Source organism: Vulpes lagopus, chromosome 2 (assembly GCF_018345385.1).
Source record: "Vulpes lagopus strain Blue_001 chromosome 2, ASM1834538v1, whole genome shotgun sequence".
Lineage (NCBI taxonomy): Eukaryota > Metazoa > Chordata > Mammalia > Carnivora > Canidae > Vulpes > Vulpes lagopus.
In genome coordinates this window covers 48470082-48491494 of record NC_054825.1, presented here as the reverse complement: position 1 = coordinate 48491494, position 21413 = coordinate 48470082, and the positions used below count along the sequence as shown (strand labels likewise).

Here is a 21413-nt window from a genome sequence, read left to right as displayed (position 1 = left end):
CTCCGGGTTCAGCGGGGCAATGGGCCTTTGCTGGGGTGGGGAGGGCAATCCTTAAAGGCAGTTAGTCCTGGAGGAGAGGCTGCAGCCTTGGACTGAGAGCAGATAACCCCGGGCTGCGTGGAGAAGGCCCCCCATCCCCGTGCACTCCTCCTGGAGAGCTTGACTCACCTCCAGCAGGTGCTGCGTCCACACCTGGTGCATGGAGCTCAGGGGGACAGCAGAAGGAGAAACCCAGGGAAGCGCTGGCCATGTGCACAGATGGCCCCCCACTCAGGTAGGAAGTGCAGCTCAGTCTCTGCTGGGGCAAGCACACCAGCATGCTGCACGCTGGAGCCGGCAGGGCAGGCCCCCCCATATCTGGGTGGGTATTTGCCACGCGCTGGGCCCAACCCAGGGCACTGCAGGCAGGTTGCTGAGGACACACTCTAGACGCACTGCGTGTCAGGCAGTCCCAGGGGGTGGACTAACATTTCTCCACACTGGCTGCTCCTCAGAACCACCTGGGGAACCTTCAAGAAGCCCCAGGCCCCGCCTCCAGAGATTTGGATTCAACTAGGGGCTCGTGCTGACCTGACATCTGGCAGGACTGAGAACCACTGGATTAGATCTTACATTTTCTTGGTAGGGCTTTTTTGGATGCGGGGACAGAGGCCCTCTGAGGCCACGAGGAGAAGACAGAGGTTACTGTAGGTTATGATGGTGTTTGGGGGGCAGGGGGCTAATCCCCTTTATCATCTCCATGTGTGCCCTCCCTACCACCACCCAAAGACACCCTCCACCCTAACAGATCCTTGCACTTCTCTGCTGCTGCAGTCCTGTCGCCCTCCCTTTGCATACTGGGGCGCCCTCCCTTTGCATACTGGGGCGCCCTCCCTTTGCATACTGGGGCGGCCCAAGCCCCTTGTATAGAGGATCGCGGGCCCCCGGCGGCCGCACAGATCTGTTCTGGCCTAGGACGCTCGCGTGTGAGGCACCAGTGGTCTGTGGGGCTCCCTCACGGTGTCTCTGCTGCTTCTCCCTGAGCATCTTTACTCCTTAGGTCAAATGACCCAAAGGCCTTTCCAGACTCTCTGGTTCTTGATGGATCCTGGCCCTGAGAACCCCACCCGGCAGGGCAGCCTGGGGCTCCCTCCAGGTACCCGAGATGACAGTCCTTGTGGTCTTCCCCTGGGGAGGCAGGAGTGAGGGCCCTAAGCATGGTCCTGTGGCCTGGCCCTGGCCCGGGCGAGGGAAGGGGGCAGTCACCCTCCTCCCCTCTCAGCATCTTCCCCTCCACAGGCACCAGCTCCCTTGATCCTGCTCTGAGGACGCATCCACACCTGGGGAGGGGTTGCCTGGGGTTCTGAGATCTCTGTAAGGAATGCAAAGCTTTGTCACTCCTCACAGCTTGTGACTGTCAGGCCCCGGGCATTAGCAGAAGGGCTGGGGCAGGGAGGTGGTGAGCACGTCCTCCTAGAGGGCATCTCTCCCATAAGTACCCCATAATGGAGAGGCGTTAGAGAAAGAGGCACAAAGGGTGCTGTTGAAACAGCCATAGGCAGACTGGGAGGTGCTGGGACAGGAATCAAAAGGAGGTGAGTCCCCCAACTCACCCCCCCAGCAAGGTCCCCACGTGGCTATAGCCTCCTATCTCCTCCCTAAACAACCTAGTGGGGCAACATGCCTTAGGAGTCCCTCCGCCAGGCAGCTGAAAGGTGGTGAGAAATTGAGGGACCGTGCAAGGTCCCCAGTAGGAGGAAAGACATCGTATTGGGCTGAACGGCGTCCCCTAAAAAGACAACACCGTGTCCTAACTTCCAGTTCCTGTGACTGTGAATTTATTTGGGGAAAAATGTCTTTGCGGATGTAGTTAAGGATCTTGAGATGAGCTCCTCCTGAAGCCAGTGGTGAGTCCTTATACAAATAAGAGAGGACACAGGGAGACACAGGGGAGAAGGCTGTGTGACTGGAGTCGTGCCACCACAAGCCCGGAACCCCCTGGAGCCCCGAGAAACTGGAAGAGACAAGGACTCACTGTCCTATGGAAATTTCGAAGGGTGTGTGGCCCTGCTGACACCTGGATTTGAGACTTCTAGCCTCCGGGATAGAGGGAGAGTACATTTCTGCGACTTTAGGCCACTGCATCTGTGGTGATCTGTTCGGCCGCCTTAGGAGGCCAAGGTGCAGATCGCAGTGGCCCAAAGGGAAGCTCTTGGAGTCCTCCTCGATCACGCAGCACCCCTGAGCGGCCACTTCTTCTCCCATGGGACGAGCCTAATACTTCCAGTCCTGACAGGCAAGGAAAGAGCTTTGCCAGAGGTGCTGTTGGGCAGTGCTGGCCCCTCTCCCTGACTGCGGCCTCAGTTTTCTCATCTGCAAAGTGGAGCCGTAAGCCTGGCCTGAAGATTCCATCTTGGGGGACCCGAGGGGAAGGACAACCTGGGAGCTGAGCGAGGGTCGGCTGTGAGAGGAGGGAGAATGCACGAGGCACCTGAGTCCTGCTGTGAAAGGCAGGTGCACGGTTCCTGCTGTCTGATGAGGCCTTTGGGACAAAAAGGACAGACGATCTGGGCCCCTCCAGGAGGAGCTGGCCAGCCCCGTGCGGAATAGGCTCCTGGCTGGGAGAAGGACTTCTGACGCCACCAGGCACCCTGCACACCCAGGTGCCAGGGAGGGCAAGGGGAGCGGTGAGAGACTCCAAGACATATGGATGGAGAAGAACCATCTTCCCCAAAAGGGTATTTGCATCGTGTTGTGAAAGTGTCCCAGGGAGAACTGACACTTGAGTGACAAGCCCTTGTCTTTCCCCTCCCACGGTCCCTCTGATCACTTGCAGATGCACCCCGTTTTGTGGCCCATCTTCTCCTGGCCAAGAAGAGAGGCAGTGCCCAGCCCAGCGTGGGTCAGTTCCACAAATGTTCACTGAGGTCCTTGAAGAGAAAACAACAAAACCTTTAATCCGCTCAGCATTCTGTAGTGCACAGCGCACTTCCAGATACAATCTGTGGTCACCACAATAACCCTGCAGGGGACAAGATTCTGACTCCCCCACCCCCACCCTACAGGTAAGAAAACTGAGGGTCAGCGAGGAGAAACGGCTGCTCAAGGCCGTTTGAATACAGGCTGCCTGACGCCTGGTGCTCTTTCCATGTCACCTCACTGCCTTCCTGACGTGGCATCTGCTGCCTCATGGGGTAATTTGGGGTCTGTGTCTCTCTAGGAAATGTCCTGTGCCTGTACCTCCCAACTGGTGTGGCCTCAAAATCCTCCAAGGTCTGCAGTTCCCAGCCTGGCTTTGCACAACCTCCCTGGGACTCTGGGACTCTCCCCTCTCTCCCCATCTTTGTACCTTGGCTCAGCTCCTCCTCCTGGGCTAGAATATTCTTCTCAGTCACTGGAACATTCCCAGTCCTTCCCATGCTTCCAGTCCTTTCGGGCCGCACAGGTTGGGTCCCCAACCCTGTACAGAGTCCTGATGTCCTGGTTCAAGTCCTAGCTCCGCAACCTTTGCTGACCGTGTGATCTTGGGCACATCATTCCTCCCCTCTGGAGGGGTGTTGAGCCCAATACTCCCTAAATTCTTCTCCACGTGGTCGAAAGCCCTCCCTGTATGCCTCCACAGCAGCCCTCTTCGCTCCACATCCTTCTCCAGGGGGTCCTGTTCTGCCATTCAGCTAGGCTCTCCCTGCAGCAGACGTGGTGGGCTGCGGCACCTGCCAACCAGGTGTTTGGCCAAGACATGCTGCTGAATTAAGGAGCAATCCACAAACCACCGTCCTTCAGGTTTTGGGAGACTCTTAATCTTCCCTCTTCAGTCCCTGAGAGCCCTGCAGCAGGCAGGAGCCTGGGGAGGGGGCGGTGCAGAGGCTGTCTCTGTTCCCAGTGTGCACAGCTTCTGCAGGGTGGGGAACACAGAACACCTCACACCCTGTTCTGCCTCCGGAGCCCATCACTGTCACAGGCATCAAGAGATGACATCAGAAAGCACACAGCCCCTTGCCTTGCCTTCCCCTTCCTTCAAAGGGCTTCACATCTCCTATGTCATTTAGTCCCCCAAACCCTTGGGTTATTAACGAGGGACTTGTCCGAGGCCACTCTGCGTTCAGCCAAAGCTGGGGCTAGGATCCGCTCTCCCTACGCTGATCAGTCTTGTCAAGCTCCACTTTGCACGGGCTGGCTGCCTGATTGCGTGGCCCCGTCCCTTCCCTTCGAGAACTTACACCTGAAAGGACAGTCTAGACAGAGACCCGCGCACATACACTCACTCCTTTATGAGGCGAAGCTACAGGAAAACCTACACAAGATGCCAATAGCACAATTCGGGATCCATAAAAAGGGCCTCAGAGATAATCAGCTGCAGCAAATGGGGACACTGAGGCTCAGAAAGGGATAGAGACTGGTCCAAGGTCACAGAGCTAAGTGGAGGCCTCTGGGCTCCCAGGCCTGTGCCCCTTTCACTGTGTCCCGCAAGGCGGGAAGCAGAGAGGACTCAGGATGCCTGGGCGAGGGGGAGGAAGGACAACCCCCATTTCAGTCTGGAAGTTTTATCCAAAGGGTGCATTTTCCAGAATTCCCGTGTGTGTGTGGGGTGGGCAGGGGGCAGGCAGGAAGTAGCTGCAACCTGTCCCTTCAGCACCTGGGAGTAGCCACCACACAGGCTGCGTGGCTGTTGCTTTTTTTTTTTTTTTTGTCCCTTGTGTCCCTTCAACTCTTTCGCTGTGTCCACTGAGTGGCAGACAGCCAGGCCCAGCGCCTTCCAGCGCCGGGAAGCAAGCGGAGCCCTGGGCAAGGCTGAGGTTGGCAGAGCTGGGCAGGGCAGGGGCATTCCGGAGAGAGCCGGGCGCCGCGGGGAGGCGGGGCGGGGTGGGGCTGCGGGTACCCTGTTGTTTCTTTCCCTTCCCTGGGCTCCACCCCGCGCATTCTTCCGAAGGGCAGGCTGCCCGCCCTCGGGCCGGAGCGGGGGTGGGGGCCGTGGGGCGCGCCCAGGGGTCCAGGGGCTGGAGGGCCCGTGCGCCCCCTGCGACTGCACCTGCCGCGCGGATGCTGCGGCGCCTCCGGCGGCGGGCGGGGCGCGGGGCGGGCGTCGGGGGCACGCGGGCGGGCGCGGGGGGTGTGGGGTGTGGGGTGTGGGGTGCGGGGGTGCCCCCTGCCCTCGGCCCCGCCCCCCAGGCCCGGCGCGCCCCGCCCCGCCCTGCGCCGGAGGGCCCCGGGGGCGGGACCCGCGGGGAGGCGCGCCGACCGGCCGGGCCAGGTGCAGCGCCCGCGTGGCTGGGGGCCGCGGCGGCCCCGGAGGACTGTCCCGGCCGCGGGCGACCCCCGGAGCCCAGGTAACCGAGCGCGGGACTCCCGGGGGCCGCCGTCGGGGAGCGGGCGCCGGGGTCCGGGGCGCGCAGGTGCGCAGGTGCGCAGACGGGGCGGCGCGCGGGGGCCGCGGACTCGGGGGATGCGCGTCTCGCCCTCCCGCAGGCCCTGCGCGGAGACCCGCGATGGGGACCGCGGGCCGGGCCGGGAGCGACCTTTACCTTCGCGCCCCCCGCCGCCCCGGGGCGCCCGAGGAGATGGGGGACCCGCGGCGCCGGGAGGGCTGCGCCTGCCGGGGCGGGTCTCCCGGGTGCTGGCGGGGGGGCCCAGCCGCGGGGACACCCCGGCGCGTCCGCCCGCCCCCCGCGGGGGCTCCCCTCGAGGCCCCCGAGCCGCAGGCAGAGGAGCGCGGGAGGGACGGCGGGCCTGGACCCCCTGGACCCCCAGAGCCCCGCAGCCCCCGCCCCGCGGCCAGGGTGAGCCGAGCGCGCAGCCCGCAGCCTTGGCTGCCAGGAGGGCCCGGCTCCGAGCGCGCCTGGGGGCGAAGGATGCCCCCGCCCAGGGGGCGCCTCCCTGATTTCATCTCCTCCCCACAATAAACCGGTGAGGCAGTTGGGTCTTGTTCCATTTGCAAATGAAAAAAAAAAGGGGGGTGGGGGGTGGGGGAGCTCAGAGAGGTTAGGTAATATGCTGGGGGGGGAAAAAAAGGTAGATCTGAACTTCAGCCTCCGAGAGCCGGATGGTTGGTTCTCCATTTTTCTGCTGGGGTTCATGTCTTCTCCCCTCTCCCCTTGAGGTTCTTCTCCTGGAAGAGGTGGTTCAGGAGAGAGCACCTCCGCGGAGAAGTACAAGTGCTCAGCGCGCTCCTGCCTGGTGAGCTGTAGGACGCAGGAGGACCAGGCGCCCATTTGGGGGCCTCACCCATCTAGCCCGGTACCTGGCTTACCTGGCTCACCTGGCTCGCGGGAGGTGCGCACAGAACTGAATGAATCACCTTCAAGGACAGGGATTCTTTTCCAGTTGACACATCTGTGGCCTTGGCAGTGAAAGAAAGTACTCTGAACGGTTGGACTGGAAAGGTGCCCACCACCACCGAGGGGTCTTGACATCCTTACCCACTTGCGGCAGTTCGATGCTTTCTAAATCAGCGAGCACATCCATAATCCCAGGTGCTTTTCCAGACAGGTAGGCTTTCCCTTTACCCCAGACCCGCTTCCCATCAGGCCAAGGAGAAGCAGAGGGAGATGGTTACATGCCCAGCGTGGCCCTGTCCAGGGAGCCAGAGGGCCCTGTCCCATGTGCACCAGCATCCTACCCAGCTCTCCAGGAAATCTTATTGGAACCGTGACTCTGCTTCGCTCGTCCCTCTCCTTACCCGTTCATGGGGGCAACCATGGATTGAGAGCAGAGAACTTGCTTTTCTGGGCCTCAGTTTCCTCATCTGTAGCATAGGCACAAGAGAGTCTGCGTGATTTCATGAGTGAGTGATCCATAGGGCCCTCTGTAGGCTTCTGTGCATGTGTGTTGACCTGACCTCCCCACGTGGGCTGTGCCTTCAGCCCGGGAAGTGACCATGCACGCATCTTGGTCTCCCTCAGAGAGCTGGCCCTATCCTGAGCATACAGTAGGTTCACAGGAAGTGTTCACTGATCAAAAACAGTCTCTACAGGAAGAGAAATTGCTAAAGTTGGTGGAAAATGGGCGTTTATAATCCTTCTATCATATGGGGGAGGCTCCAGGAGGGGGAGACCAGAGGGGTCTGAGTGTCCCTAGAGGTGGAGATGGTTAGTGTCTGGCTCATTCAAGGCCACGATCTAGTGGGGGGAAGCCCAGCAAGGGGTATAGGACTTTCCATGGCAGCGCCCTGAAGCCTTTTGAGGTCCTGCCCGGAACCCCGTACCCCTGAACTCCTCAGCAGACCCAGGTGGCTGCTTTGGCCTCAGGACAGACCAGGCCCTCAGAGTTGGTCAGTTCTGTTCCCTGGCAGGGGCCAGTGAGAGCGTAGGTAGTCCTACTACCAGCTGTCCCTGCACATACGTAGTACGTCCCTGCCCAGCTTCCTACTGCCAGTTCCCGAGTCTTAACAAGAACCCAGTAGAGGAAGAGCTTTAGACTCAGAACATCTCAGCTGGAAGAGCACTAGAGGTCATGTCCTTCTATTTTCCATACTATTTATCGCCGTCTAATATCCTGCTGTTTTAGCCTGGTTTCTGTCTCCTACGCCTGGCTGTTCGAGGTGCTTAAGAGCTGCCTTGGGAGGAATGTTCAGGTCACATAGAAGGGCAGCTCCTCGGCTGAGCACACGGCCACCAACATAGGATGATTTGAGAGAACCAAGGAGGAGTGCTCCCCATTAGACCCCATCGCTAAAAGAGAACTCGCAGTGCTGCTCTCCAGAGGTGGGCAGTTCCTTGGTTAGTGGTGAACACGGTGCCCCTTTCCCAGGACACTGGAGAACCAACGCCGGGCCCCCTGGCAGCCCTGGGGGAAAGGACGGAGCTCCAGATCACTGGGCCAGGGATAACAAACCAGGCTGAGAAGGTGTGACCAGCTGTGTGGGCCCGGAAGAGTGAGGACATTATTCCGCCCAAGGTCCTGGCGGAAGCTTGGGGCTCTGAGGCCTCACTTAGGAATCTGATAAGAGTGGTTTCCTTGCAGGACCCACAGGTGTAAGGATACGCAGGGTGGAGAAACTCTCGACGGTGGGGGTAGAGTAGAGGTCCAGGGATGGTCTGCCATAGAAGCTGGAACTTTCCATGCGATCAAAAACATGGGACACGCCTAGGCACGCACCAAACGGCTTCAGCCCCCCCCCCCCCAATCTTTCATCCAGCTGCTGTCTTTTCAGCAAAGGAATTTTATCTGTGTTTTAAGGCAAAAGTCTGGGACCCTATGGGGTCATCTGGAGAAGAGGTGTGGCATGAAGATTCTCCAAGGCAGCTGGCAAGGGTGTAGGGGGGAGGTGGGACATTTCCTCACACTCGGGGGAAATGTAGCTGCTGCCCTCTTTCCTGATTGCTCGGAGGGGGATGGATGGAGGGGATGGTAATACTGAGGATGAGCACTCCATAATCGTTAGCTGGTGGCCAGGCGCGACCACCCAGCAGGCCACACAGACGGACGGACGGAGAGTCCCGAGGCCAGGATGGCGGGCCACTGGCCACTCACAGAGGAAGCTCCCCTTGTACAGGCCCACGCAGTGGATTCGTGGGGAGCTTTGGCTACTTCCCCCTCTCCTGACCCCCAAATCCTTGCCCGTTGTCTTTGCGGTTTGCCAAGTTAAGAGTGGGAATGCCCCTGGGCCTTGGTGTTGGGGGGAGACACCCAGAAGTTGTGCCTCTAAGGATGTATAGGAGTTTACCGGCTGCTTGGAAAAATTGGGGAGGGAGGGACAGGGAGGCGGAGGGAACACGTGTAACATTTGTCGGAAGCCATGAATGTGTAGGGGTGACTCCTGTGTCCCCAGCCACTGTAGCTCCCCCCGTCCTTGCTCCCCAGCTGCTCCCTGTGGGCTCCGTTGCCCTGGAGTGGAGGAGGCCCAGACCTGAGACGGAGTTCATGCATTTCTGACCCCTGGCCTTCTCTTTATCACTGCCATCGCCACAAGTCTGGTGGCTTTCAGCAACAGGGGATGGAAAAGTACTCCTGTTGTGACATAATGTGAGTCAGTCCTTCTTCAATGATGGGGTTGCCCTCTCAGCTCTGACGCTTGGTGCCTGGCTCACGGGTGGGGACACGGTACTGGTTCCTTGGGGGAGAGGACGAGGGTGACTCTAGACATTATATTAGAATTACGTAGGCGGCATTGAGAAGCCAACAGGTGCGACATAATCGTTTGTAGGATCTAGGAGAAGAGGTGGGGTCCCCCAAAGCAGTGATCCGAGGTGTAATGCCTGCACAGCGGTGCCGTGTCCTCAGAGGCAGGGTTTATTTTACAGAGCTGTCCTCGCTCCTGGCCTTGAAGCAGGCCAGGGCCACCCCCAGCGTGCTCTGTGGGCATGGGGCTAGTGAATGCCGCTTAGGTGTCGGACGGGCATGATGCCTGGGCACGCCACAGCCCGTGAGACATTCTTCCCCTTTGATTATTCGGGAGCCCTGTGGCCACGCTGGCCTTGGTGGGATGATTGAGAACCTGTCGGAGGCACAGAGCCCAGCCATCACGGGCTTCTCGATCTCTCACTCCCACATTCGGCCCCTCGACCAGCTTGCTGCCAGCCTCTGGGTTGGTCACTGCACTCCTGGTAGCTGAAGGCTGGTGTGGCTGACGAGAACTGGATTCTTTCCTTTTTTTTTTTTTTTTTTTTAAGATTTTATTTATCTATTCATGAGACACACAGAGAGAGGCAGAGACACAGGCAGAGGGAGAAGCAGGCTCCCTGCAAAGAGCCCGATGTGGGACTCGATCCCAGGACCCCAGGATCACGCCCTGAGCTAGAGGCAGACGCTCAACCACTGAGCCACCCGGGAGTTCCAAAGAACTGGGTTCTGGTTCTGGTACTATCTCGTCACAGTGCAACTTTGGCCCAGTCGATTCCTGGGCCTCAGTTTCCTCATCTGTGAAGGACAGCTCAGCCTAGATCAGGGTTCCTCGCCTCAGCACGGCTGATGTCTGGGATAGTTCTTCTGGAGGGTTCTATGTCATGGGGGCTGTCCTGTGCGTGATGGGATGCTCAGCAGCATCCTTGGCTCCTACCCACAGGACCCCAGATGCACCACCTCTCTCTTCCGTCTTGACAACCAAAGATGTCGCCAGATGTTGCTGAATGTCCCCCGGAGGCAAAATCATCTCTGGTTGAGAACCCCTGGGTTGGATGATCCCTCAAGACCCCCATGCGATTACCCTCAGGGCGGCAGAGTAGGGGGGACACACATTTCCTTTTGCTAGCGCCTGTTTTAGAAGTATGGGCTGTGCATGCACCAGGAGCCTGGGGGTAGGGTTCCAGGGGCTTGTAGGGCAAGACGTGAGCTATGAGAGGAAGGGAGGCTCTGGGCTGCTGCGTCTTGCTGAGCACCAAGGCCAAGTCCACTTTGCCTTCCAGACCTTGGGTTACATAAGAAGGTGGGGTGGGGGTGGGGGGGGACAGGCCTGTGGTCAGCACACCATTAAGGTCAGCAGCCTTCCGGCCAGTGACTAATGGTTTGTGTGCGCCCTCAGGACCCAGCCCGTCCTCCTCCTCGTCCTCCTCCTCCTCCACAGGCCCCTGTCCCCTCTCCCGCCTCCTGCCCCTGGACACGACACAGGAAGTGAATCAGCCCACCCGCTGGGCAGATGGGGAGAGGAGGAGCCCAGTGGTGTTAGACTGCAGGGCTATGCAGCCTGCCCCCCCATCTCCCCCCCCCCCCCCCCCCCCCACCCCCGGCCCTGATTTGGTTTTGTTTATTCTCCTGACTTAGCTGTTTATTAACTTTGTCCACAGAGGCCCCTTCTGTGACCTCATTGCTTGACCGGAGGGGAAAGATGTTTCTTCTCCAGGAGCCGGAGGGGTTTGTTAATGAATCCTGGAAGTAAATCTTTGTCAGCAACGGGCTGTGAGGTTTGGGATACTGTTAACCCAAATGACTGGGTTGTTACTTCTTTTTCCTTTAAGTTTTTTTGATTGAGTATATTGGCCCGTAACATCATAGTGGTTTTACGTGTATGTGGTCATGATTTGGTGTCTGTGGGCGCTGCAAGGGGATCACCACGGTAAATCTGGTTGCCATCTGTCCCCATACCAAGCTGACTTTTAGGATCTACTCTTGAAGGACGCCTGGATGGCTCAGCGGTTGAGCGTCTGCCTTCTGCTCGGGTCATGTCCCAGGATCCGCGATCGAGTTCCCCATCGGGCTCCCTGCATGGAGCCTGCTTCTCCCTCTGCCTGTGTCTCTGCCTCTCTCTCTGTGTCTCTCATGAATAAATTTTAAAAAAGCTTAAAAAAAAGGATCTACTCTTGACAGCCTTCCAGTACGCACAACGATATTATTGAGTGTAGTCACCATGCTGTATTTATGTCCCCATGACTTCTTTCCTTTGTGTTTGCAAAGTGTGTGCCTCTTTTTTTTTTTTTTTTAAAGATTTTATTTATTTATTCATGAGAGACACAGAGAGAGGCAGAGACACAGGCAGAGGGAGAAGGAGGCTCCAGGCAGGGAGCCTGATGTGGGACTTGATCCCTGGTCTCCAGGATCATGCCCTAAGCAGAAGGCAGGGTTCAACCACTGAGCCACCCTGGGGCCCCCAAAGTGTGAATCTCTTGACCCCCTTTTCTTACCGTCCTCACTGATGGCCTGTAGGTGGCTCTGAGTGGTGGGCTGGGGCAGTGAATGAATTAAAGGCAGTCCCTGCCTGCAGAAGCCTTCTGTCTGGGAGGACAAAGATTCAGCCTATAATTGCAGCTACAACTATACCCTGGTACCCTGCATCCACTGAACACTAACTAAAACTCTATAGCTGTTAAACACTAACTCCCCATCTCATCCATCCCCCAGCCCCTGGTAACTACCATTCATGCTTTTGTCTCTGAAAATCTGACTATCCTAGGTACCCCATGAACTCGTGTGTCTGGCTCGTTTCACTTAGCTTAGTTTTTTTTTCTTTTTTTTTTTTAAAGATTTTATTTATTTATGCATGAGAGACAGAGAGAGGCAGAGACACAGGCAGAGGGAGAAGCAGGCCCCGTGCAGGGAGTCCGGACTCGATCCCTGGTCTCCAGGATTAGGCCCTGGGCTGAAGGCAGTGCTAAACCGCTGAGCCACCCAGGCTGCCCTATTTTTTTTTTTTTAAAGATTTTATTTATTGGTTTGTGAGAGACACAGAGAGAGCCAGAGACACAGGCAAAGAGAAAAGCAGGCTTCCTACAGGGAGCCCGATGCAGAACCTGATCCCAGGATCCCAGGATCATGACCTGAGCCAAAAGCGGATGCTCAACTGCTGAGCCCCGAGGCGTCCCTATTTATTTTAGAGAGAGAGAATGAGAGTGAGAGAGCAAGCACATGGGGGGAGGAACAGAGGAAGAGTGGGAGAGAGAGAGAGAGAGAGAGAGAGAGAGAGAATCTCAAGTAGATGCCCCGCTGAAGGCAGATCCCACCATGGGCTCGATCTCATCACCCTGAGATCACAACCTGAGCCAAAACCAAGAGTCAGATGCTTAACCGACCAAGCCCCCCAGGCGCCCCAGATTTTCTTTCCTTTTGAAGATGGGTAACATTCCACTGTGTGAATATCCCATATTTTTATCCATTCACCTTTATTCCTCCACCCGACCTCTGGGTGGCCTCTACCTGTGGCTGTCGTCAGCAGTGCTGCATGTGAGCATGGGTGTGCAGGTATGTGTTTGAGTCCCTGCTTTCAGTTCTTCTGTGGATATTCCCAGAAGCAGAATTGCTGGATCATATGGAAATTGTGTCTGACTTTCTGAGGAATCACTGTGCTGGTGTGGAAGAGCTAGATTTGAAGGACGAACATGAGATATCCAAGCATCTAGGGAGAGGAGAGGAGGGAAGAGGAAGGGTGGGGAGGGCAGGGGAGGGCAGGGGAGGGGAAGGGAGGAAAGAGGAGGGGAGGGGAGGGGAAGGGAGGTGAAAGCCTAACTGGTGCCACAGAACACAGTGTGGTGCGTGTGCTTGGGGCTGAAGCAGGGTGCGGCTGGCGAGGAGGCCCTGGACAGGGTAAGAGGACCAAGGGTCTCAGACCGGGCTGGGGATCTTGGGCTCTGACCTATGGGCTGTGAGATGCATGGAAGGGTTTTTGGTTTGGTTTTGTTTTAAAGATTTATTTATTTAAAAAAAATAAAAAAATAAAAAATAAAAATAAAAAATAAAGGTTTATTTATTTATTTGAGAGGGAGAGAGAGAGAGAGAGAGAGTGCACTCGAGAGCGAGAGGGAGAGGGAAGGAGAATCTGCAGCAGACTCTGCACTGAGCAGAGTCCATCCGGGGGCTCGATCCCACCACCACGAGATCACAACCTGAGCCAAAATCAAGAGCTGGATGCTTAGCGGACTGAGCGAGCCAGGTGCCCCTTTGGAAGGGGTTTTTAATCGGGAGGTGACACAGGCCAGTGGTGTCTTAGATGATTGTCGCAGGGAGTGGTGTCACAGGTGTACCAGGAGTGAAAGAGACTTGAGCAGGAACCGAGCGAGTGGGACAAAACTGGTCACCCAGTCTGGTTGACCCGCACTGGGGCACGTGGAGGGAGCGGGTCTGCGGGGGGATGTGCTGCACAGCAGTGCCTGGGTTTGTGCTTCGGTGGCTGGGTGAATGGTGGTGCCACTGCCTGGGTCAGCTTTCGGGGGCAGGGGTGGCCAGTTTGGCAAGATGCTGAAAGGGTAAGCAAGGGCCGGTTGACCTCAAAGCTCCCTTAGGACCACCCGGGTGGGACGGAAGGTCTGTGTGTGTGTTTGTGGGGGGTGTGGGCAGAGCTGTGGTACAAGGAGGGAAGCTGGTTAAGGGGCCAGGGAAAGGACTGCCATGGGATGGCACAGGGGACCCAGGACATGGAGCGGCCTCTGCCTGAAACAAGTCCGGCCCTGTCTACTACGTATCAATCCAGACAATCAATCTCTGCGCTGGAGGCGAGGCACTGGGAGTGGAGATCTCAAGATAAACAGGAGCCAGTGACTTGAATTCATTTATTCATGCTGTAAAGCTTAGAAAATGGAACTTGGCCAGTACCTTGGCAGTTAAACATTTAACGACACTGGAGATAGGTGATCGGCAGGACAAGTGGAGTGTGTTTTGAAAGTGTGTCATGGGGACATGATTGGGTCTAGGACAGGGTTTCTCACCTTAGCACTACTGACATTTCAGACGAGATCATTCTCGGTCGTGGGGGCTGTCTTGTACATTGTAGGATGTTTAGCCGCCTCCCTGGCCTCTACCCATTAGATGCCAGTAGCCACATATGCCCTCAACCCATTTGTGGCAACCAAAAATGTCTTCTAGACATTTCCCCCAGGGGGGACAGAAATTATCTTTAGTTGACATCCGTTGGTCTGGAGGCTAGGAAAGGCCGCCGAAAGGAATATTCATCCAAGTTCTAGAAGATATGAAGAATTAATTAAGATAAGGCTGGAGCAGGTGTGGGGAGCAGAGGGGAGAGTGTTCAGGGCACGGGTGACAATATGTGCAAAGGCCCCTGAGGGTGGGAGAGAGCATGGGGGGTAGTTGGGGAGAGGAGCCATGGTGGAGGTGAAGAGGGTGGCTGGATTCTAGAGATACTGGGAAGGGAACAAAGGCGAGGAAGCCTTTCTGACGTGGAGGATGGAACTGGCTGGAAGCTGGTGAGTGACATTTGAGCATATTGGGTTGGAGATCCCCGGGGACCCACGTGGGGCCCTGAGCTCAGAAGACAGGCCTGGCTGGAGATACACATTTGAGAGTAACGTGTATACTGGTGATGTGCGAACCCTTGGGGTGGACGAGGTAGCAGAGGGGGACCATATGGGCCAAGAGGAGAGGAGCAGAGAGGAGGACCTAGGAGTGAGCCCCACCATTTAGAGAGACCGGGGAGGACTTCCCAGAGGGGCACAGAAGCATTGGGTGGTCTATGGAAACCCGGGGAGGCGGGTTTTGGGGGCATAGCTGCTGCAAAGTGGGTGGGGGCATTTTGAGCCCGAAATGCCAGGTGGCCCCCCTGGAGTCAGGAGGCCAGCGATCCAGGAGGCTGGGGCGGCCCAGCAGGTCAGGCCCAGGCGCTTGGGGAGTAGGGCCAGAGGGAAGCCGCTGGCAGCTTCACCAAAAGCCCGTCTGGAGAGGTGAGAGGAGAATGTGGGAGCCAGAAAGGGAAGTGGGTTTGGGGGGGGAGGTTTTGTTTTGTTGATTTAGCCTGCTTGTTGCCACCTCCCACCTTTCTTTCTCAGAAAATAAATGTGCACGGCTTAGAATTTCAAAAATCGCAAAGATTTCGCTGTGCGAGGTCTCCATCCCCCATCTCCCTTGGCCTCCTGGAGCTCTCGCTTCCTGGAAGCAACTCAACCCATTGCGTGCGTGCTCTTCCAGGGATGTTCCCTGCGTCAGTCAGAACGTAGGTGTATAGATTCGCTCTCCCCGAGTGGTAGGTAGCGCGGTATACGCACTCCGCAGCCCCCCTTGTGTTCTTTTCCCACATAGGGTCTTGGCCTGCTTCTAGAAGGGTACGTACAGTGCTGCTTCATGTTTCGGGCTATAGAATATTCCAGCATATGGATGCCACAGCATTAATTTAACGGATCTCCTGTCTTTTGGACTTCACACCCAGTGTCCCACTGAGTCACCTTGTGCTCTAGTCATTTTGCAGCGTAGGAGGCTCCACGTGGGATAAAGTCTCCGAAGCAGAATGAAAAGGCCAGAGGTGTGTGCATTTGTGTTTTGAAAGACATCAACAAAGTGCTCTCCATCGAATTTTTATTTTTTTATTATTTATTTATTTAGTTAGTTTTAAAGATTTTATTTATTTATTCATGAGAGGCATAGAGAGAGAGAGAGGCAGAGACACAGGCAGAGGGAGAAGCAGGCTCCCTGCAGGGAGCCCGACGTGGGACTCGATCCTGGGTCTCCAGGATCAGGCCCTGGTCTGAAGGCGGCGCTAAACCGCGGGGCCACCCGGGGCTGCCCTCCATCGATTTTTTATTTTTTTATTTATTTATTTTTCCATCGAATTTTTAGAAAGATACTCTCCCCGCAGCAGTGTACGAGGCTGCTTGTTTCCCACGCCCTTGGACATGAAGTGTCACTGAACTTGTTGATATTTGCCAATCTGGAAGACAAAATAGTCTCTCAGTAGAGTTTTAATTTGCATTTCTTTGGCTGTGAATGAAGTTGAACGTGTTTTCATGTTCAAATACACGTGAGAGCCATTTGTGTTTTCTGGGAACTGTCCCTTCATATGTTTTGCCTGCTTTCTTTCTTTTCTTCTTTTTTTTAAAAAGATTTATTTATTTATTTTTGAGGCAGGGCAGGGGGTAGGTGGGGGAAGAACAGGGGGAGGAGAGAGAATCTCAGGCAGGCTCTGTGCTGAGTGTAGAGCCCGATGTGGGGCTTGATCCCATGACTCTGAGGTCATGACCTGAGCCAAAGCCAAGAGCCAGATGCCCAACTGAGTGCACCACCCAGGTGCCCCTGCTTTGCCTACTTTCTGTCAGGTTGTTGGTCTTTGCCTTATTGAATCGCAGGTGATCTTTACATATTAAGGAGACTAGTATTTTTGTCTAGAATGTCAATTACAAGTGTTTGATCAAGTTTTTTGCTGTTGTTGCTATTTTCTTGAGAATCGTGGATGCTGGGATGCCTGGGTGGCTCAGCGGTTGAGCATCTGCCTTTGGCTCAGGGGGTGATCTCCAGGTCCCGGGATTGAGTCCCACATCGGGCTCCCTCTGGAGCCTGTTTCTCCCTCTGCCTCTGTCTCTGCCTCTCTCTCTCTGTCTCTCGTGAATAAATAGATAAAATCTTTTTTAAAAAAGAATTATGGATGCTGACGGAGTGAGTCACTCGAGTGGCCGGTCCCCGGTGTGGAGGTCCCTGAGGAAGCCTTGGGGTGGGTTCCAGATTGGGAAACTCCTCTCTGCTGACGGGGAGGGAGGAAGCTGCCGGGCAGATGGCTGAGTGCCTCCAGGGATGGGGTTGTGTGACAGGTGTCAGAAAGTTAGAGGGGCAGGAGAATGGTGGTATTAGGGGAGAGCAATTGGCTTAGCAAGCTCTGGAAACAGCTAGAGGGGGGGCAGCGGGTGATGGTGCGGGGTGCTTTCCCGGGCTCTGTGTCTGTCTGTTGTCGCGGGGCCAGCCTAACGGCGGCAGTTGCTTAGATCTTGCCTGTGATCTGGAGTTTTCTTTATCTTGCTCTGACACCACACCAACGTCTCCTGCCCTGAGCCACCCGGGCCCAACGACCAGACCTCTAGGAACAACCCCTCTGCCCCGAAGCCCACCCGAACCGCGCAAATTAGCCAGCCCTAAGCTAATCACCTTGCCCTGCCTCGCCTTCCCCACGGAGCCCCTAATAAAGGCCGTGGCCTGTGATTCCCCTCTGTCCTCTCTGCCTCCTGAGCAGCGCTGGTGCCTCTCCATGTGGCCCCGTGTGGTGTAACACACACCCTCTCAGGAAATGGAAGTAAGGAAAATCTTCTTTCAATGGCATTAGCCTCTCTGTGCATCACTTGGTCACCTCCATAAACTAAAATCCCGTGTGTACAGGTGAGACAGCAGTGCCCTAGGGCAGGGACAGAGTACAAGGGTCCACAGACTGCAGGCTTATGGGTGAGTGGTTAAATAAGCAGGCTCTCAGGGCGGGCTTCCTGGAGGAGGTGGCCTGGAGACGAAGAGAGGCCTCAAGGTGGGGATGGCAGGGGTGGCACATTAGGAGGCACAGGGGAGTGTCTGTGGAGGAGTGTGTGCCCCTCAGCGTGGGCAGTGGTGAGAACTGAGGCTGGAGAGAAAGATAGGAGAGGAGGCAGGGATGAGCATGTGGCGGGGGGTGCAGGGAGAAGCAGTTGGGTCCACGATGCAGGGCGGGGCCTGGGGGTACTGTTTGCAGTTTTTTAATTCTCAGAAATGATTTGACTCTGTGTTAACTCCCTCTGGGTGTTCAGGGCGGGGCTGCTGCTGATAAAGGGTCTCAACGGTGCCAGGTGGTCCAGCCCCACTGTTGCTAAGACAGCAGACCCGCCCGCCCCTTCCCTTTGGATGTCCACTAACACCACCCGTCCTGGGTGAACTCAGCTCTTTGCCTTCACTCCCTTCCCGGGCCGCCACCAGCACCCTGCTCCCACCTTTCTGCTGGTGGCAAGGCGGCCGGGTGCCCCCCCCATCCTCCTCCACGACACCCCCTCCTGTCTTCCAGAGCTTCTCTTCTCTCCCTCAGGGCCAGATGCCACACTCGCCAACTGGTTCTGAGTTTCAAGTGGCATTTGAAGTGAGGAGAGAATCCTTGAGGACCAAACAGCCTTCGAAACACGGCCAGCAGAGCAGCAGACGTGGACTGGCTGGCAGTGCCACTGCCCCGTTGTTTGCTGGGGACCCGGCCCATGCTGCCGCAGGTCACCCAGAACCTGGTTTTGGGGATCAGGGGCAGAAATTGCCTCTTTTTTTTTTTTTTAAGATTTTATTTATTTATTCATGAGAGAGAGAGAGAGAGAGAGAGAGAGGCAGAGACACAGGCAGAGGGAGAAGCAGGCTCCATGCAGGGAGCCCGATGTGGGACTCGATCCCAGGACTCCAGGATCATGTCCTGGGCTGAAGGCGGGCACTAAACCGCTGAGCCACCGAGGGATCCCCAGAAATTGCCTCTTCTAATAATGTTGGCCTGGATCCTGGTCCTTTGTGCCCCAAGACACCGAGTCCAAAGGGAGTTCATAAACCCGTGCACACAATTGGCAATTACTCATGCTACCTTGTGGTTTCTTTATTGTTGCCTGGAGAGTTATTTACCTTTTTGAGGGTGGAATTTGTGGGGCAATAATCTCATATTCGGCAGGTGCCTATCTGGTTCTGATGAACTCTGAACTGGGCCGTGTACCGTGGGGCTTAGAATCGTGTTGTATTTGCTTTGCCCCCCTAGGAAAGACACCGTGTAATTATTCACCAACGTGTTATGTAGGCCCAGCTGTGAGTGCACAGAATAAAGGGAAGCCAGCTGGGCTGTGGTGGGCAGAACAGACTTCTAGAAAGAGGAAGAGCTCAAGCAGACAGTGGGTGTGGAAAAGGTGGCAGAGGGGAAAGGAGGGGACAGGAGGTCTGGCGAGGAGGCCCACATGTTTCTGGCAGTCTACCAGGCAGCCGTCAGTGCCGGGAGGTTGAGGGTCAGTCCTCTGGGGGGGCAGGAGGATGGTGATGGCTACCCTGGGGTCGACAGGTGAGCTGGGATGGGAAGGACAGGAGGCAGCGGAGCCCCAGGGACTCCGTCAGCATGTGTGTGTGTTGGGGGGGCGGGCGTGCTGTGCATGGTGCTCCGTCTCTGCTTGCAGGGGAGCTCTGGGGACCCTCCAGCTCAGTGGACTGGGCATGGACTCTGACCCTGCCCTTCTGGGAGGCCTTGAAACATCCAGTGTGGGTCTGTTGCCTCCCCAGTACCCTTTGCTTGCCCCCAGGGCAGGAAACCAGTGTTTCCCCAGATCTGGGCTCCGTGAAGCTTTTGGGGGGCGGGGGGGTGGCAGACATCCTTCCGAAAGCAGAGGTGGGGAGCTGCAGCTGGGAGAAAGTGAGGGTGCTGGCAGGGGGAGGGCATCGGTTTCTGAAATGTGGGATGTCAGTAATTCAGTTCTTGGACGTTTGGGGTACATATCCTCTCTAGAACCTGACTGATGGCTCCAAAAGAAAGAAAAATGTAAGCGACCAAAAAAAAAAAAAAAAAGGAAATTGTGTGAAGGGGGATGAAATGCTTGGCTCAACATCGAGGCTGGAGAGAGGATGTGGGAGGGAGAAAGTGACAGCTCTGCCCTCCTTCGTCCCCCTTCCTCCTCCATCCTTCCTCCCCCCGCCCCCCCAGTCCGGTTTGGCTTAATCTTTAATGTCCTGAACAGTTCCTCCAAGTCCAACAGACGCTTCAATGTTGGAATGTTGCTTAACAAGCCTGGGGGCTTCTGGATTTTCCTGGGACCAGCTTGCTGTGTGATCCCACCGCCACCTGCTTGCGGCTGGACTTCCTGGGTCTGGGTCTCACACCTGGCGTCTCTCCTTGGAGAAGAGAAGTTTTGCCTTTGAGGTGCCTTTACTTACCTCCTTACGATTTCCTTGAGGGTCTGAAAAGAGCAGACGAGGGGTCTGAGGAAGGGAATTCCTGGGGCGAAGGGGGCTGTTGGGCCCAGCCCGGGCCAGATGGGAGGGAGCAGGGCGTGGGGACACCCACCCTGCGTTGTCTCAGGGCCCAGGTTTGCCTTTCAAAGGAAAGGCCCTCACCTGATAAGGTGGGCCTCGTTCCATTAAAGCCAGCCTTGTTGGGGCCCCAGCGTGAGGACGCGGGGCCGGGGCCTCTGTGGGTGAACTGGTGGTGGCCAGGCCTGCCCTGGGCACCACTCCCCGAGGGCCTGCTGCCGCGGGCAGGCGTGTCACCTCTCACATGCTCACGCTGCCGTAGGAAACGGAGGCCCGGGCAGGTCACACGGCTGCTTCCGAGTCCCCTGGGCCTCCCAGGGACAGCTCGGTCCGACGTGAGCCGGGTCTTGGGGCTCCTTCCCACTGGCTGTGCGTGACGGGCCCATCGAGGCTGGGGTCCCCGCTTCGATTTACCCCCCTGGAGCGCCGTGGCTGCCAGTGGTTGTGGAGGTCCCTTCACTTGGCTCAGGGAGGAAGATGTGGGCCTCGGTACAAAAAGTAAGAGGAAAAGAATTGCCTCGAATAATTTCAGCTGATCCCCGTGACACCTCCCCTGGCCCCAGTATTCCAGAATGTACCTCAGGCCCTCCCTCCTAAGACCCAAACAAATGAATCTGTAATGGTGAAGTTCACAGTGTTCAGGGGATCACGCTCCTACCTCCTCACACAGGCGCCGAAGCAGGTGGTGGCCCGGGGCCAAGGCGCCAGAGACCCTTATTCCAAGCGTGTTTCCACCTTGGCAGTGCCCTGTGGGACGCCGTGGGGATGTGGGTTCGGGAGAGGGGGTTTAAGCATGAAAATGATCTTTTTTTTTTTTTTTTTCCTTCTCACTTTTCATGTAGGGGCTTGGTGTCCCTCGCAGGGCAAAGGGAATCTGTTTGCACACCAGCCGGGAAGGGAGGCCCAGAGCTCAAGGCCAGGTCAGACCCCCCTTCCCACGGCCACCTGCTTGCCAGCTCCATGCTGCGGGTTCTGGTGGGTTCTGGTGGGTTCTGGGTGGATCCCAGGGCAGGAGCCCAGGCCAGCTGGAGCCCCGGAGGCAATCTGGGGGCAGCAGGTATTTGCCCTCCCGAGCTCTGCGGGGTCTGGGGGCTTGATCTGGAAGGACCTGTTCTTCCCATTTTTCAGAGGTTTTTGAATAATGCATTTTGCCTCAGTCCTTGAAAGAAGCCTGTGCCTCATGATGCTAGAATAATGACCTGTGTCACATGTCAGCCACTGGGGCTCTTAATCCACTTCTGCATTCAGATAGCGAGGGATGTATGGCCTCTGACATTGGGTTAGCAGGACAAATGTCATTCCGGCGAGGAAAGGGTCAGCTTTGCGAGCTGCCCTGTAGCCGTGGCCGCCCGACAGGGGACGGCCTCCGT

The 21413-nt window shown here is 56.6% G+C and overlaps 1 long non-coding RNA gene across 1 annotated transcript in view; it reads left to right on the top strand.

The window, feature by feature from the left end:
• The first annotated feature begins 5154 nt into the window (after positions 1 to 5154).
• The window catches only part of LOC121481297, a 39859-nt gene continuing 23600 nt past the window's right edge, over positions 5155 to 21413 (top strand). Inside the window, exons 1-4 of the long non-coding RNA XR_005985253.1 lie at positions 5155 to 5306; positions 6077 to 6465; positions 19752 to 19933; positions 20886 to 20963. This is a non-coding gene — a long non-coding RNA (uncharacterized LOC121481297). The remainder of the gene's footprint in view (positions 5307 to 6076; positions 6466 to 19751; positions 19934 to 20885; positions 20964 to 21413) is intronic.